The sequence below is a fragment of the Oryx dammah genome, unplaced genomic scaffold, assembly GCF_014754425.2.
Source record: "Oryx dammah isolate SB20612 unplaced genomic scaffold, SCBI_Odam_1.1 HiC_scaffold_8, whole genome shotgun sequence".
Lineage (NCBI taxonomy): Eukaryota > Metazoa > Chordata > Mammalia > Artiodactyla > Bovidae > Oryx > Oryx dammah.
In genome coordinates this window covers 23,031,395-23,050,632 of record NW_024070192.1, presented here as the reverse complement: position 1 = coordinate 23,050,632, position 19,238 = coordinate 23,031,395, and positions in this window count along the sequence as shown.

Sequence of the window (19,238 nt, the reverse complement as noted above, 5' to 3'; positions counted from 1 at the left end):
CAGAGATTTTAAGTGACTTGCCCAAGTTCAGGCTGCCGACTAATGTCAGAGTCAGCTGGGTCCCAAGTGGATGCTGATAACAGTCCGTCTGCCTCAAGGTGATGAATGTAAGAGGGAAGCCATTTCTCATTCCATTACTGAACGGCCACCACCATTTTTGCCCATCTTGCTTCTAGAATTCCCTAAGTCAGACTGTGCCAACCAAGAGGGTTGGCATCCCTTAGACAACATCTACACTTCGCTCTGGAAACACTGAAGTTAATGGCTCAAGTTCCAAAGTCAAATGTGTCTCTTCATATTCCAGACTCCTCATTTTACCAGTGGTGTGACTGGGGGCAAGTTACTTAGGCTCTGTTTGTATTTTATTTATTTATTTGGCTGCACCAGGTCTTAGTTGTGGCATGTGGGAACTAGTTCCCTGACCAGGGATCAAACCTGAGCCCCCTGCACTAAAAGTGTGGAGGCTTAGCCACTGGACCACCAGGGAAGTCTCAGCTTCTGCTTTAGTTCTTTCGTATGTAAAATAGAAATGCATATGTGCTAAGTTGCTTCAGTTGTGTCCAACTTTTGCAACCCTATGGACTGTAGCCCACCAGGCTCCTCTGTCTATGGGATTCTCCAGGCAAGAATACTGGAGTGGTTTGCCATTCCCTTCTCCAGGAGATCTTCCTGACCGAGGGATTGAACCCCTATCTCCTGAGGCTCCGTCATTGCAGGCAAATTCTTTACCACTGAGCCACCAGGGAAGCCCAAAATAGCATCTTCCTTTATGCAATTTACAAAATGACTTATTGTGGAAACTTTCAAACTCATACAAAAGTTACAGAGGAATATAGTGAGCCTCCATGTACCCAACACTCAACTTCAAAACTAATCAACTGATAGCCAGTCTTGTTTCATCCTTATCCTCATCCGTTTCCTTCTCTTCTCCCATTTTTTAAAAGCCAACTTCACTGAGGTACAATTTACATATAATAAAATGCACATTTTAGGTGTATAGTTTGAATGAATAGTTTTCACAAATGAATATACCCATAAGCACCACAAGTAAGACAGAGAATATAATTCTATGTTATCTTGATGCAAATTCCAGATACCATATGATTTCATTCCAAAATATTTCAGTACATATTGTTATAAGAAGAGGACTCTTGAAAATAAAAACCCCAATGCTATTATCAAACCTAAAAAGAATTAAGTCATCCTTTAACTTCATCAAATAGCCAGTGTTTAAATTTCTAATTATTAATATCTTAACATATTTTTCTCTACAATTTACTTAGTTTATTTGAACTAAGATCCAAGGAAGGGTTTCACGTGGTTGATATGTCTCTTAATTCTCTTTTAATCTATAAATTCCTCCTTTCTCTCTTTTAATATTCTCCCTGAAACTTACCCATTCAATGAAGATACCCTACTGTCATCTAGATTTCCCACCATCTGGAATTTACTGATTGCATCCCCATGGTGTCATTTAATCCAGCAATATTTATTAAGCATCTACTAGCATCTACTATGTACAGGATTGCCAAATTTAGCACACACACAAAAATACAAAACACATTCTAACAAAATTATTTCTCTGTAATTCAATTTTTGTATATGTGCTACTGAAGTAAGCGCTATTCTCTGTAATTCAAATTTAACTGAATATCCTGTGTTTCATCTGATACCTTATCTACGTGCCTTTGTTGGAGGCACAGTGGTGAGCAAGACAGGCAAACTCCACTCCACCTCGAGGATATATTCTGGTTAACTAGGAGGAGTCAGGTAACAGGGCAGCAGACAACATTCCTTCTGGGGATATTGTGAGGATTAAAAGAGAAACCCATCTATTTAGTGCATGGTCCATAAAAGCCGTTGATAAACGCAAGGGCTCTTGGCAGTAGCTTAGCCTTGTCGTCTCTCCTGTTTCTTCCCTTTTCCATCCCTGCTCCACATCCTTCCCCCTCCACCTCATTACTCTGGGCTTGCCCTCCTCCTGTTAGACTTCCTCTGCATGTCTGCATGTAGTCAGTTCATTTATCTATTCACCTCCACATTCCTTGAGGACCTCCTTTGTAGCAAGCCCCTTACCAGACCCTAGGAACTAAACTAGGAACTAGGCAATAAAGACAGGATCTGGTGGGAGAGATGGACATTCTAGGCTAATCTGGGAAGCAGTGATCGAAGGACAACCATGGTCCTTGGACTGACAGAGGCAAGGTGATGGTAGAAGAGGGAAGTCTTTTCACAGAAGATAGTAATCTACCACTTAGGCTCTTAAAAGATGAACAAAAGTACTCAAAGGAGGCATGGGAGAATTCCAGCTGAGGAAGTGCTGAGGGCAAGGACCAGAGGCAAGCAAGTGCCTGCCCATGTGCTGCCAACTACCAGCCATCAACATCTTCCCTCCTGCTAAACTGAAGGGGGACTGGCATTGGTCCAGTGCCAAATGCCCTCTGAGAGGCACCCCTTATTATTTTTCTTACCAACTCCAACAGCGTGTCTCTCCCACTAGGGAGCTAAATCTCCCCCTTGACCCCACAGTCCCTACCCCATCCATCTCTCCACCTCCTCACAGTCAAACTTCGCCCAGGAGCTGTCTTACACAGTCTTCCTTTTTGCACTTCCCACTTCCTTCTCAACCCGCTTCCATCTGCTTCCACTCCCACCGGCCACCAAAATAGCTCCTGCTGAGGTTCCAGTGGCCTCCATCTCCTCAAAACTGGCAGGCTCTCTCTCCTCAGCCGCCCCGCCTTGACCTCCCACGTGACTGGCCACTTCCTCTTTCCAGGAATTCTCTAGTCCCTCACCTTCTGGGCACTGCTCTTGCCTGGTGTCCTCCTGCCTCACCAGCTGCTCCTTCTTGCTCGGTCTTCACCCCAGGCTCCCTCTCCCCTCCTGGGCCCAAGCAAACAGCAGGGTTCCTGAAGGCTTGTCCAGAACGTCCCTCTTCTCTGTGTCCGCTGCGCAGGTACCATCCAGCCTTACGCCATGCCCTCTTGGCCTCCACCTCAGGCATTTCAAAAGCCCCATAGACCCAACCTGTCTCAAACCTGTTTCAGTGTACAGCTCCTCCCTCCACCCCCTCCCACAGTCAGAAACCCAGGTGGCACCCTGGCACCTGGCGTCAGGTGATCACTACACCCCAGGTCTGCTTATCCCCGCCTCCATTCTGGCATATCCTGGCAGCACCCCCACATCCTGCCATATCCTCTATATACCCAACTAGATTGTGTTAACCCCCTGCTCAAAACCCGCTGATGGCTTCCCATTGCTTTTGGGATGAAGAATGAAACCATTAACTTGGCTCACAGATAGGGTACAGCAGTAACTGACAACCCTCCCACAGGTCCTCCTGGGGGGCAGGGGGCAAGGGGACCAGTTCTCTTACCTTCTAGCTTCCCTGTGCTGTCCACTCTCCTTCCAACCACTCAGACCCCTCCCCCTTTAGCACACAAGTAACTGGCTCCCTCAGCTCTCTTAGCACATAGGATTCCCTCTGACTGTACACTTTACCCTCCTCCTTTCTCCTGTGCCTGGCCTGCACCTGCTTCTATTCCGAGCTCCACTGATTCATTCACTCCCTCCTGGGAGGAAGCTGCTCCCCACCACTCCAGACCTTGACCAGGTCAGTTTTCATCACCATTTCCCACTCAAGACCTGCATACCTTTCCTTCAAAGCTTGTCATCTATTCATTTATTATTACTATTCCCCTCTCCTTTGAAATGTATCACACTCTGTTTCAAGAGCCATACTAGATTTTGCCTTAGCTCAGTGACTACCACGTAACTGGCACTCAAATATATTTTTAAAAAATCTTTATTATGCATAGTTCAACCTAAAGAGAAGTAGAGAATAGTAAAACAAACTCCTATATACCCATTACCTAGATGACTATTTATGTTAGTAATTAACTTTTTTAGTTGAAGTATGGTTAATTTACAATGTTGTGTTAGTTTCAAGTGTACAGCAAAGTGATTCAGTTACATATATCTATAATATATATGTAATATATATAACATATATTCCTCTTCCAGATTATTTTCTGGTTATTATTCTTTTCTATTATAGGCTATTACAAGATATTGAGTATAGTTCCCCATGCTATACAGTAGATCTTCGTGATTTACCTATTTTATATATAGCAGTGTTTATCTGGGCTTCCCTGGTAGCTCAGTTGGTAAAGAATCCATCTGCAATGCAGGAGACCCTAGTTCAATTCCTGGGTTGGGAAGATCCCCTGGGGAAGGGATAGGCTACCCACTTCAGTGTTCTTGGGCTTCCCTGGTGGTTCAGGCAGTAAAGAATCCATCCACAATGCAGGAGACCTGGGTTGAATCTCTGGGTTGGGAAGATCCCCTGGAGGAGGGCATGGCAACCCACTCCAGTACTCTGGCCTGGAGAATCCCCATGGACAGAGTCACAAAGAGTCGGACATGACCGAGCAACTAAGCACAGCACAGAACAGTGTGTATATGTTAATCCCAAACTCCTAATTTATCTCTCCCTCTTCCTCTTGCTGTCCCCTTTTGTAACTATAAGTTTGTTTTTTGTCTGTGAGTCTATTTCTGCTTTGTAAATAAGTTCATTTGTATCATTTTTTTAGATTCCATATATAAGCGATGTGCTTAGTCGCTCGGTCATGTCTGACTCTTTGCAAGAATAGTAGAGTGGGTTGTCATGCCCTCCTCCAGCGGATCTTCCCAACCCAGGGACTGAACCCAGATCTTCCACACTGCAGGTGGATTCCTTACCATCTGAGCCACCATATCTATCTTTCTCTAACTTACCTCACTAACCTTAACCCTAGCATGATAATCTCTAGATCCATCCATATTGCTGCAAGGAGCATCATTTTGTTCTTTTTCGGATGGCTGAGTAATATTTTATACTACATCTTCTTTGTCCACTCATCTGCCGATGGACACTTAGGTTGCTTCCATGCCCTGGCTATTGTAAACTGTGCTGCTATGTACACAGAGGTGCATGTATCTTTGCAAACTGGAGTTTTCTCCAGATAGATGCCTAGGAGTGGGACTGCAGAACCATATAACTCTATTTTTGCTGTTCTCCATAGTGGCTGGCTGCTGTAATTATTAACATATTTATTGTATTTGCCAAAATATTTTAAAATGATTTCAAGTTTCCATGACAGTTTACCCCTAAATACTTTAGGAAGTTTTCTCAGCACAATATGATATTCACCCCTTAGAAAATTCATAAGAATTCCGTGCATCATCTAATACCCAGCCCATACTCAGTTTTCCCTAATTGTCCCCCCAAAATGCTTTTTGGTTTGTTCCAACTAGGATCTGAAAAAGGTCTACATAACCAAATGCAACATGCATAACCAAATGCAACATGCAACATGCATTTGGTTATGTCTCTTCCATCTCATTTAATTCTAGAATAAACTTTTTCCCCTTATGCCATTGAGTTGTTGAATTGCTGAAGCATTTCAGGTAAATCACAGACATCATGTCCCACCGTCTAGATTTCTCTGATTGCTTCCTTGAGGTGGTGTTTACCCTGTATGTCCTGTAAACTGGAAATTAGACTTACAGGCTCCATTAGATTCAAGTTGACTACATGGGCAAAAACACTTCCTGGGACATGAGCACCACGTTGTGGTGTCCTCGGTGCCTGAGCTCTGCTCTTAGTGATAGAATGCTGCTGATGGGTAGGACTTACTGGAGACAGCCCATCTCTCTGGGAGAAGTTGCATTTTCTTCCTTTAAAGCCAGCAAGTAATCTGTGGGACAACACTTTAGAATGATTGTGCTTTTAATAAATGAAGCAGATCCGTGTGGCTGAACAGAGGTGAGAACAGGAACCAGAATTCAAAGGGCTTAAGGCCTTGATAAGAAATTTGGACCTTATCCTGTAGGATGGGGCATTGCGGACCACTTTCAAGCAAAGGAAATCACATGATCAGCAGGAGGGATGGGGAGGCATGAAGGGAACAGGGAACCAGTATTTCCTGAATGCTCAGCTTGGACTGACCCTATGCCAGGTATATACTTGATCTAAGTGAAACCTTTTGTGTGTGCTGAGTCATTTAGTCATGTCTGACTCTTTGTGACCCTATGGACTATAGCCCGCCAGGCTCCTCTGTGCATGGGATTCTCCAGGCAAGAACACTGGAGTGGATTGCCATGCCCTCTTCCAGGGGGACCTTCCCAAGGCAGGATGGAACCTGTATCTCCAGCACTGTAGTCAGATTCTTTACCATCTGAGCCACCAGGGAAGCCCATAAGTGAAACCTGCCCTGTGTTTAAAAGAAAAAGTCTATTTTACAGATGAAAAAAAAAAATGGAGGACTCATTTAGTCACTCACCCAAGGTCACAGTAAGAGCTAGTAAAGACAAATAGGAAGGCAGTAACCATGAGCATGGACAGGTATTGAAAGAGAATCAGCAGCACTGGTAACCAATTGGCTATAGGGAAGAGAGGAACTGGGAGCCCCAGCTCTAAGCTGAAATGCAGGAGGGGATGGAGCAGGTTGGAGGGGAAGATGAGGAGCCCAGGCTCCAGCTGCCCAGATGTCTCCAAGCCGCTCTCTTGAGAAATGGTGTTTATAACGTGACAATGTCTGTAATTTGGCTTCTGGCATGACTTGATAATTAGCTTAACTTATCCCTCACTGGTGCTTCATTCAAGGCAAGGAAACTCTTCCATTCCTTCTGCCGAGGCCTGTTTTCCCTGAGTGTTCCAGGGTGAGTGTGAACACAGAGCTGGGCTGTCTCTTTTGCTCAGCCCAAATGGGCCAGAGACTGATGTCAAGGGTGTGTGGACTGTCTGCTCTCTCTTGGCTAGAGTCTCTGTGTCCAGAGCCTGGGGGTGTGGACTCCCCCTCGGATGGGTAGCTGCCTGAAGGTGGGGTCCTGGAACCTACAGGGCAGGAGCGTGGTCCCCAGGCGGCTTCCAGGAACCACGAGGAGGAGGGTACAGTGATGAGCAAGATGGTCTGAGAGGCCGGTGGGGAGGCAGCTGCTGAGTTTGGCTACAGGAAGGCGCTGATCTGAAAAAGGGCTGTGTGAGGGGAAACAGGGAAACTTTTCAATTTAAGAGGTGTAGACAAGGTAGATTTTATGGGACTTGGGGCTGACTCAGAGAAAAAGGAAGAGAAACATTTGAGAAGGACCTTCGGGATTTTGTCTCAGGAGAGAAGGTCGAGGCTGTTGACTAAGAAGGGACCTACAAGAGGAAGGGTGGGTGAAGGGATGGGGAGAGGTCAAGTTCAGTTTGGGTCTGAACCAGGAGCCAAATCTAAGTGGGCATGGTCTAAAGAGACTTGGAAAAGGCCAGGGGGTGCTGGAGGGCTGTCAGGACTGTCACAGGCCCACGGGCCAAGGGAGAAACTCCTGGCAGGAGTGAGCATTTCCAGAGGAGGGTCCTGTGGACCCCCCCACCACCACCTCAGGATGGAAAGGGGAAAGGACCCCTGCAAAGGTGGCTGAGAAACCCAAAAGAGTGAGACATGCAGGGCAGTCATGGGGAGCAAATGTCATGGAGAGGTTTCACAGGACAGTAAGGGAAGAGCTACTGGCCTTTGTGACTCTGAGATGAATCAATCAGGGGTCTGGGAAACTGACTTCAGCTTCTTAGCAAAAACAGAGAAGTGGAAGGGATCACCTGGAGGTGGAGCCTGAGAAGCAAAAAGCAGAGCTGTCACTCCGTGGGAATGGACACAGGACATGTCACCCACTGGGCACCAGGAGCAAAGCCATCAAGAGGGGACCACCCCCTGCCCCCCAGCAGTCTTTGTCCTGGTCACTTGCTCCTCAGAGTGGAGCATGAAGGCCTCAGACTGGCAGGGCTGGATAATGTGCTTGCATCTAAGTGTCCAGGGCACCAAGACAGAGGCTCAGCATCCCTTCCTTCAGTTCCTGCAGTAAACATATTGCCAGACACAGCTCTAGGCCCCTGGAGACAGCAGTGAAATCCACAAAGATCCTTGTCTTTGTGGCGTGGAGATCAGAGAAGAAAGACTGACAACAAACAATGGATATAAATATGTGAGTAATATAGGAGATTAAGGACAAAAAAAAAGGGGGGTAAGGAAGATTGGGAGAGGCAGGGAAGGGTACAGACTGATGTCAAGGGTGTGTGGACTGTCTGCTGTCTCTCGGCTAGAGTCTATCTGTCTCCAGAGCCTGGGGGTGTGGACTCCCCCTCGGATGGGTAGCTGCCTGAGGGTGGGGTCCTGGAACCTGCAGGGCAGGAGCGTGGTCCCCGGGCGGCTTCCAGGAACCACGGGCATGGAGAGTTTGAATAAGGTGGGCATGGAGAGTCAAACTGAGGAGGCAGGATGTACCTGGTGCGCACAGGACACAAGGAAGTGATGTGGCCACAGCACGAGCACGAAGGGAAGAGGGGAGACGAGGCCAGAGGGTCGGGGCAGCAGACCGCTCAGAACACTGTCAGCCCTGTAAGGACTTGGCCCTCCCTCTGAGCACAGTGGGAGCTCCTGGAGAACTCGGAGCCCAGGAGTGACCCAGTACACAGTTTAAGGGGATCATTCGGGCCACTGTGTAGGGACTAGATGGTGGGGGCAAGGATGGAGGCAGGGAGACTGCTTAGGAAGCTACCAGGATAGTCCCGGGGAAATAATAACAGTGAGCCGGGTAGGAAGTCATTGAATTCCATGTATATTGTGAAGGCAGAGCAGCAAGATCTGCTGACAGAGTGGACGTGGGAGATCCCACAGCACTGATCCCAGGCTGTGGGCTTGAACAACTGTAAAATTCAAGTGGTCATCAATTGAGATGGAGAAGGCTGGTGGTAAAGCAGTTGGCCTAGGTGGGGTATACAGAGAGATCTAGGGTCATCCCCTGAAATAGACAGGGGGACAGTGGGCAGCCATAACCTCCAGAAAATATCCAAGACTGGTGGTAACTGGTGACCTTTGGCAGAGCAACTTCGGCAGAGGAGAGGGGGAGCCAGAGAGTCACTGTAAGTTGTGTGCATGGAGATTGAAGTTCTTGGTCCAGCTTTCCGATTTACAAAGCAGAGCGGGGATGGGAGACAGAAGGGACAGACAGACAAGGTGAAGGGGGTGGTCTTTTGGATGAAGGTGGCCTGAGCTCATTTGGAGGCTGAGGGGAAATAGGCAGGTGAAGAAGAGCTTGCAGGTAGGGATAAAGAATCTCCACAAGAGGGCAAGCAAAGGGATTTCCCTGGTGGTCCAGTGGCTAAGACTCCATTCTCCCAGTGCAGGGGGTTGAGGTTTGATTCCTGCTCATGGAAGTAGATCCCAGTGTGATCTACTTCATACTGTGAAGACCCAGTGCGATGCAACGGAGACCCAGAGCAGTCAAATAAATACATGGACAACTTTTTTTTTTTTAAAAAAAAAAAAGAGGGCAAGCAGAGGTTCAACCTCAAGGGGCTAAGGGCCTGGACCAGGGTCAGGAAACAGTTCCACTGAAGAGGTGGTCGGCCAACAGCCGGTGTGGCGATGACAGGCATGACTCCGGGATTTTGAATCCAAACTCCCACCATCCTGTCTTGAGTCCAGGAGACAGGATTCATCTTCACCCCAGCCCAGTCCCCAGGCCTCACCCTACCGCTGCTATGACCAAGGTCTGCTGCACCCCAGAATCTTAGTACCCTGAGCGTAGCCTCATATCTGAACCCAAATCCATGTGGCTGCTTTCCTCAATTCTGCTACAACTGGGGGACACTGCCCACTTGCTGTCCCCCAACCCTTCCATCCCCCCACCCCAAGGGGCTCCTCTTCTGCTCTCTACCTGAGCCCCCAGCTCAGCAATGGCTTTGTTTCCTGCTTCAGAAAGAAAATGCAGAGTTGATTAAGAGAAGCTGAACACATAAGAATTTAAGATTCCACTTTAATGAAGTTCTAGAGCCAGCAAGGGCTTCCTAAGTGGCTCAGTGGTAAAGAATCCGCCTATCAATGCAGAAAATGCAGAAGACACGGGCCATCCCTGAGTCAGGAAGATCCCCTGGAGTAGGAAATGGCAACCAACCCCAGTATTCTTGCCTGGAAAATTCCATGGACAGAGGAGCCTGGTGGGCTACAGTCCATGGGGTCTCAAAGAGTTGTCCACCACACTGAGCACACATGTACAAAGAGCCAGCAAAATGAATCTACCAAGATCTATTAGTGATAGAAACTGGATTCGTGTTGCCTGGAGCTGGGGGGATGACTGCTGTGGGATATAAAGGAACTTTCTGGGGAGATGGAAATGTTCTCTATTTTTATGGGGGTGATGGTTACATGGCTCTGTACATTTGCCAAAGGTCATCACTTATACACATAAAATGTGTGCATTTTACTATATGTAAATAAAATGTTGATTAAAAAATAGAAAACTAAACAAAATTTTCAGGAAAAAATACATGCTATCAAGCAGAAAAAGCCTACACACACACAAAGACAGACACACACTCATCTGTCCCCATCCTTCATGTCCTCCCTTCCCTGGGAGAAGCAGCATGCCCCCTCTGGCCCACCTAAGCCCTTGTACTAGAGACTGCCCAGGCCATCCCTCCCTGACCTTGCGTCCTCCTCCCCGCTGTCCTCTCTTCCTATCTCTCCCATCCCAGCCCCTAGGGATGGTGCTACACTCACTCACACTCTCTCTCCCTTCTCACCCAATCTTCTGATACCTCTCCCACCATGCTGGATCAGTTGCCCCCTCTCTGAGACCCCTGCCCTGTGGACCACTCCCTCCCTCTTCTCTCCTCCCTGGTTTCCATGTCAGCACTCTTTCTGGAGGTCCCGCTCCATCTCTGGAGTTTCCTTCTCATGCTCCTTGAGGTTCCTCCCCCACCCCCCTTTTAAATGCCAGCATTCCCTGAGCCTCTGGCCTTGGCTTTCTGCTCTCTGCACCTGCACAGCTTTCCAGCTTGATCTTACCCTTGCCAGGACTTCAGTTACTATCCACCCTGACAATGCTCAAAGATATCTCTGAATATTTTTCAGAGTATCAAGGATATGGCAGAAAAGGTAGGCAAAATATTACCTATGCTTCAAAAGCATTTTATAATTTTTAAAGTGATACATAAATCCAATCCTCTTTTGGGATGGTCCACTAAACCTCCAATGCAGCAATCCATCAACTCTCTCCCAATTCTGCGCCTCCTCCCTTCTTCAGGAGTCCAGTGGTTTGAGACAGAAACCTGGGTGTCACACTCCTACTCCATGACTGCCAACTGTCAACAATCAGCTTCTCTCGGTTTCACCCCTACACATTCTCTCTCTCCATCCCCATCAACACTCCAGTCCAGGACCTCTTCCTCACTCCCAGAGACATTTAAGCACGCATCCATTTATCCATTCATTCATTCATCAAGTATTAACTGAGCACCCACTATGTGCCCAACACTGATCCAGGTGTTTCAGTTACATCAGTAAACACAGCAGGTAAAAATCACTGCCCTATAGAACTAAATAGACATTTCTCCAAAGAAGATACACAGATATGCCAACAGGAATGTGACAAAGTGCTCAGTACCGCTAACTGTTAGAGAAATGCAAATTGAAACCACAATAAGGGGCTTCTCTGGTGGCTTAGGGGTAAAGAATTCACCTGCCAATGCAATAGACATGGGTTCAGTCCCTGATCTGAGAAGATCCCACATTCCATGGAGCAACTAAGCCTGTGCCCCATTCCTATTAAGCCTGTGCTCTAGAGCCCAGGAGCCAGAATTACTGGAGCCCAGTGCACCTGGAGGCCGTGATCCACAACAAGAAAAGCCACCTCAATGATAAGCTCCTGTACGGCAAGAAAGAGCAGCCCCCACTTGCTGCAACTAGAGAAGAGCGCACACAGCAATGAGATAATAAATAAAAACGGCCAAAAGTAAAGATAATTTTTTCATTATTACAAAAACAAAGACCACAGTGAGGTATCCTCTCACACGTGTCAGAAAGACCATCATCGAAAAGTCTACAAATAGTAAATGCTGGAGAGGGTGTGGATTCTGTCCACGGGATTCTCCAGGTAAGAACACTGGAGTGGGTTGCCATGCCCTCCTCCAGGGGAATCTTCCCAACCCAGGGATTGAACCCACGTCTCTTACATTTCCTGCGTTGGCAGGTGGGTTCTTTACCACTAGGGCCACCTGGGAAGACAAATATTATGATACCACTTGTAAGTGGAGTATAAAATATGACACATATGAACTTATTGACAAAACAGACACAGACTCACAGACATAGAAAACACACTTATAATTACCAAATGGGAAAGGAGTGGGGAGGGATAAATTAGGAGCATGGGATCAACAAACTACTGTACATAAAATATGTAATCAACAGGGCTTTACTGTATAACGCAGGCAACTATATTCATTATCTTGTAATAAGGGACGAACTAATATGAAAAAAATATATTTTTCACTTTGCTGTATACCTGAAAGTAACACAATGTTGGAAATCAACTTACTTCAACAGAAGAAAATCACTGCACTGTGGAACTTACATTCTAGAACTTGCGATAATTTCAGAATTATTGTTTTCCACCTTTACTCCTCTGACCACCAACTGTGTTGTGGCTACTGAACTTTGCAACATCTGCTCAGCATCTTCCATGGGACCTCATGTTCCGGGGGTCAAATCTGAACCACAGGTAAAGTGTCTTGACCCCTTCCCTCCCACTCCCCTTTCTGCTCCCCTCTCTTGAAACACTTGTACCCCTTGGACACAGCAGCGTATGTACATCCACTCATCCTCGGCCTATGATGTTTTCCCTCTCTTGCTATCCAGAAAACTTCTTGTCACCTTCAAGTCATAGCTCAGCCTGCCTCCTCCAAGAAGCCTTGCCTGACTTCCCCAGACAGAAACTAGAACCTCTTCTCCTGGGCTCTCTCTGTAAAAGGTCCATTCCCCCTCATAACACATATTGCACAGCACCATGATGTTTGCCTGCCTACCAGCCAGCCTTTTCCCTCCACCCCGGGCACCTGCAGGGCTGCAACCTGCCTTGATCCCTTCTGCATCACCAGTGCCTGATCCATTACCTGGCACATAGTGAAAGTGAAAAGAAAGTGAAGTCGCTCAGTCGTGTCCGACTTTGCGACCCCATGGACTGCAGCCCACGGGCTCCTCCGTCCATGGGATTTTCCAGGCAAGAGTAATGGAGTAGATTGCCATTAGGGGTCAACAAATGGTAGTGGATTAAAGAAAAGATTTAGTAGGAGGTGACAGACAGGGAGAGGTTTGGGGAGAAGGGGCTAGCTAGTCCCCAGAGCAGCCCCCTTATTGATAATTTGAACCGACCTTATGGTTAAAGGCAGTGTTCAAATCCTGCTTCTGCACCTTCTGGCTGTGCACTCTGAGCTTGTTTCCTTCCGTATAAAATGAGAACAGGAATGAGATCTATCTCAGTGTCATTGCAAGAAGATTGTTAGATGCTTAGCACAGTGCCTGGCACATTGGCTCTCGTCAAAAGTGAGCTGCTGCTGTTATCATGGCTATTGTCGTCATCACCATCACTACCACCACAGCTGTCCACTCTTGCCTCCTGACCAGTCCCTCCCCCTAGCACTGTTATGCACTATTTCCTCCTTCTCACCCCTCAATCTATGTTTGATCCACTGTGGTCAGCCTCCACCCCAGCTAGTGCCTGGAATTTTCCAGGCGGAAGTCATCAAGGAAGCACCCCCTCCTCTCCTCCTCAAAGAACCCTTTCCTCCCTTGACCTCTCAGTGGCATGTGACCTGGCATCACTTCCTCTTTCTTAAAGTTCCTCTCTGACTTCCATGACGTGAACTCCCTGCTTCTCAGGATAGCCTTCTGGCCCTCTCACTCTGGGTCTCTGCAACCCAGGCTGCAGATCCAAACCCAAACAATCAATTGCCTGCTAAGCATCACCACCCCACGTGTCACAGACACCCGATGTCAGCAGGCCCAGAGCAGTTCCTTGTCAGCTCCACCACCCCACCCCCACTCCTGAATTCTACAGTGAGTGCGGAGAGCTCCAACCAGCAAGTCCTCTCCATCGCACCTCTGGGAGTCATCCTCCTGGTCTTGCCTTGCCAAACAGTTCCTGTCACAGTCTTAACATTCTACTTCTTTACATCCTCATCTGCTGCCCCTTGCTCATCCCCTCTGCTTTTGCTGGAGTCAAATCCTCATCTCTCAACTGGATCTTTTGAAGTCTCCTACCAGTTGCTATTCAACTGTGCTCTCTGGAGTAGCACCGCTTGGGAGTTTGCTAAAAATATTGGGTCTCAACCTCCACCTCAGACCTACTGAGTCATACTCTGCATTTTAACAAGACCCCTCAGGGGAATCACATGCACTCAAGGTTGAGAATTGCTATCCTAATCCATCTAACCTCCCCACAACCCTAACCAATCCCAGACTTGACAACCAGCATGCAAATCAGGCTAAGCATATTTTACTTAAAAGCCCTTACTGGCTCCCCACTGCTCTCAGGATTAAATCCAAACTCCTTAGCAAAATGACCTGGGTCCCCTTAATCTGGTTTTTGGCCATCCCGCTAACCCTCCCTCCTGCTCTCCTACTACACATACCACCATGGGGTGTCCATAATGTACAACTCCAATGTACTGGTTCCCACCTTTGCTGGTTCCCACCTCTGAGCCTTTAAACATGCTGTTCCCCCTGCCTGGAAAGTTCTTCTGTCCCTTATCTGCCTGCAAACCCTCCCTCCCTCACTTGGTCCTAGCTCAAGCTTTCCCTAACCCCATAAATAGTTACTTCCTTCCTGCCAGTATTAACACTGTTCTTAGCACTATCATAGCCATTATCATCTTGAACTGAAGTTGTTTGTCTATATCTGTCATTCCCACCATCCCAGGTACTATCTGTGTATCTCCTATGGGCTGCCCATGATGATTCAATGAAGAGTTTGCTGAAAGACAGAATAATACAACTTTTTCCACTTCTGTCCTGATGGCAACTATAACAGGAGGAATGATTAGATTTCAGGAGGAACTGGTGAAAAGAGAACACAGGAGGGCAAATGTGCTATTAATTTGTCACCTCTCAGCCTGGAAATTTCCCCAAGAGCAAAATCATCAACCACAGAATGTTAATTCCAAGGGGATTTTCAAGATCCAGTCACCCAATCAAATGATAGAAAGGGCAACTGCTTTGCCCAAGGTCACCTAGCTTGTTAGGGGCAGGGCTAGACTAGATTCCAAGTACCTCTGGAAAGTTTGGGCAGATGGCTACCTTATTCCATGAACCTCTTCCCTTCCTACCCATTTTAACTCCCTAAAGCAAGTCCCCTGTGTCCTAACATGACCAAAGGAACTTCCTGGGCTCAAAGCTCTTAAAACACCTGCTGGGACCTTGGCTGGCTGGAGTTGTCAAAGCCCTGCAGTTTGGAGGAGGGGATCAAATCATCCCCATTTTCCAGATTGGCAAATAGAGGCAATGACAATCTGTGTTACACTGATAGCTAATGGCAGCGGTAGGATTTGACACTAAGCACTGTGCTTTTCCCGTAGAAAGAGCTGAAAAGCCAAAAATTCCACCAGGGTAGAGTCACTATTACAATAATCATGACGACCGGCCGCCTAATGCTTGGGGGAATCCCCTCACTCCCACTAGTTCCTCTTTAAATCGGGCCTCTATTCCTCTTGCACAGGATGTCTGACTTAGGAAAGAACCTGTTCACCCACTCTCGAACCCCAACCAAGCTTACTGTAGAGACTGCGGCAGTCATAACCCTTGATGGGGAAATCACCCTTCCCTATGCCAGGCACTTACAATGTCACTGCTCACATCAACACTGAGCTTGGTACTGTGTCCCCATTCTAAGACGGGGAAATTGAGGGTCCCAGATAAGCCATTACTAATCTATGGTCAAAATCAGTAAACGACTAACCTGGGTACGAAACCAAGGTCTTTCCGACTCTAGGGTCCTATCTTTCTATTTGGCCATGCCAGGCTCTCCCAGATCACAGGAAAACACCTGAAGCCTCTTATTGTCTGGGTTATCTCGGAAAAGTAACCTAACCTCTCTGAACGCCCCCGAGGTCAGAAGCTTTGCTTTCGGGGGATAAAATGATAAGCAAACGGGACGCAAATAAAATGCAAACCCGCGGGCGCCAGCGCAATCCTTTCCCGGAGCCTGGGGCTTTCTAGTGCGGAGGGCGCGCCCCCGGGACCGGCGAAACCAAGCGCCCGGCCAGCTAGGAGAAGCGAAACCTCAACACTCTTCAGCCTCCCCCGCTAGGTTCCGGGAACAAGCGAACAAGGCTTCGTGGAAATGAGATCGGCAGCAGCCGCCTCGGATCCCAGGACCACCCCGACCACAGCCCGCAGTCCCGGGCCGGGAGGTGCGGGGGCCGGCGCGGTCGGGCCCGAGCAGCAGCGCGATGCGCGCTTCCGCCCCGCTCCGCTCCGGCAGCGGCCGCGGCAGCCCCACAATCCCCTTCTGGCTCCGGGGACGGGCGGGGCGGGGCGGGGCGGGGCGGGCCGAGCGGGCGGAAATAATTTTCTGTTTGGTCCTCTCTGCCCCAGTCCTTCAGCCGCGGGACGCGCTAGGCGGGCGAGCGTGCTGGAGGCGGGAAGCCAGAGCGGGAACGCGCTGCCCTGGAACCCTTAGAGGGGTGGAGAGGGGAAGAGCAGGGATTGAGCGCCTACTGTGTGCCCTAGCGCTTTACAAAAGGATTTTCGTTAGATCTTCACTGCAGCCCATGCCAGAGGGGGTTAACGCCCCTTTTAAGAGGGATAAGTTGAGCCTCTGAAAGGTGAAGTCAGACGCCAAAAACTGCACAGCCAGGATCAGCCTGACGTCCCAGATCAGTGCTCCGTGAAGGAGAGCGCAATGAACTTGAACCACTTGTTGGCCGAATACTGTTCTTGCTCGTTTTTTTCGTGAATCGGCACATAGTAGGTGCTCTGGAAGATGTTGGAAGATGGAGAATGAGCTTGACAGCTAAGCCCTGGGATTACTCCCTGCGAATCCCGCCCAGCCCGCAGGGCACCGGGTTTCCCCAGACCTCAGATGGGAACAGTTATGATGGGTGGACATCCCAGTTCGACACTGGCATTCGGCGAACACATGGTGGTGGAGCCCCAGTTCTAGCGGAGAACAGACTGGGTTCAAATCCCCGCTCTGCCGCTTTCAGACAATGTGACTTTGGGCAAGTCACTTCATTTGTGACGAACCTCAGTTACTCCATCAATAAAATGGAGGGTATTAACACCCCAAAGGGTTGTGGGTGACTTAAACGAAACCATGTTCCTAGTACTCTAAACCAAACGTACAACCCGTCCATCCCGAAAGCTTCGGGCGGTGCACCCGCAAGCGGTAAGGACCCGAACAAAGGTTCCTTGTCCCCAGTCCCCAAGTCGACCATCCCTAGACGCAGGGACCGACGGTTCTTCTAGTGACCCTCGTCCAGCGAAACCCGAAACTACGGTCGGCCACCTCGGTCAAAATCGGTTCCGAAAGCAATTACTCAAATATTCCAAAAACTGGCGCATGGCTTGGGCTGATATTTTTGCGTTTAATTTCCTTGATGTTTTACTCTTGTCAGAAAAGGCAATTCGTCAGAAACTCCTAAGTGAGACTTCTCGTCTGTGTCTTGTTTTAACTTTTCGTATGAGCGAAGTTCACAAGGCAGATGAAGATACCGGCGCATAGCAGTCCTCGCGGGGATCCCGAACCCCGGACCTGTCCCCAATAATACCCTGATTCTTGGCCCCGTCCCCCAGACACGGAAGCGGCAGAGACAGGCCTCCCCCAACCCCCTCCCCGCCCATTTAGACAGAGCCTCTACGTCCTGGCAGCCCTCCGGATTCCCGTGTCCCTGCAGGAGCAAGGGGAGGTGGGGACTGCAGCCTCGAACTCAGCTTCCCCGACCTCCCCAAACTCAGCCTCGTCGGGATTAAGGGACTAAATCCCTGACGCCACAGACCAGGTCAAGGACAAGTTCTCCCCCGCCCTACTCCTCACTCCTGGGCGAGGATTCACCCCCCTTCCCGGATGAAAAGTACTAAATAGACGCGAAGGGAGGGGTGATGGCGGGCCCCGGCCCCTTGATGTTCCGGTTGAACAGGTGCTGGTGAAAAGGAGGCGGTCCCGGCGGAAGAGTCGGCCAGGGGGGCCTGCGCTGAAGCGGGGGCAGCCTCCTCCAGCCTTAGTCCTCCTGCCGGTTTCCCCCTCTCCTCTCCGTCTGCCCCTCCCCCGCAGGAAGCGTTCTCGGCCCCGACGTCTTTGAAGTGTCGCTGAAGCCACCAGGACTGCCTTTTCCCCTCCGCCACCCCATCTCACGCTGCGGGAGTGTGACCTTTGGTCCCTGCGGGCGTCCACTCACCCCCCCTTTAGGAAGTAGGGGGGGCAAGTTTCCTCCCCCTTGCCTACAGCCGTCTTGGGGATGAAGCCTTCGGACTGACTCCCCCTCACTTCTTTCCCAGACCCAATTTCTGGGACTTTAATCCTTTGGGGGTGTTGTGCGTGAATTTATGTTGTGTGTTTGGTACATGCATCGAGTTCAAGTGTAACTGGGTTGTTCGCGAGCACTTCCGCAGCAGTGGCTCCCTAACTCGCTTGGGTCTCTAAGCGCGCCTGAGGGGCTGGACCTGGGGTCTGTGCCTCTGTGGAAAGGTAGGGTAGTGCGGCTGTATGAGGCTGAGTGAGTGTGTGTATTTGTGGGTGCCTCGCTGTGCTTCCGAGGGCTCTGAGTCCCTGTGCGAGCGTGTATATCTGTGGGCTGAACCGGAAGCTCCCCGAGGGCAGGCATGCCCGTTTGTTCATTGCTCTATCCCAACGACTGCACATAGTAGGCATTCAATAAATATTTGAAGAATGAAATGAACAAATGTCTGCGTGTAAGTGTCTGTTCTCCAGACAGGCTTCCGAGAAAACAGCCATTGAACGACCATCCCCAAAGCCCCCCCACGCCGGACACCAAGGGGTGAGGAGCCCACGTAGCTCGCGCTCCTTCTAGCGCCCCTTCCCCTGATCTCCATCTCCAAGTTTCCTTGGGGTTGAACAGTCGCAGAGAGGAAGACCTGGGCAGAAGGGGCTGGCGAATCGGAGACCCGGGGCCGAGACCGAAGGACAGGCAGATGGAGGGCTCAGGAGCGCCAACCGAGAGCCAGAGGAAGAAGAAAGAGGGAAAATGAGCGCGGAGCAAGCGAGCGAAAAGCTCCCTACCAAGCCAGGCTTTGTTCCCTGAACCTAAGACTTTACCCGGCGGCGGGCGGCGGGCGGGCCGGGAGCGAGCGAGCGGAGGCGCGCGGCCATGGCTGCCGCGGCCGGGCAGGGGGGCCGGGGGGGCGGCGCGTGAGCGGGCGGCG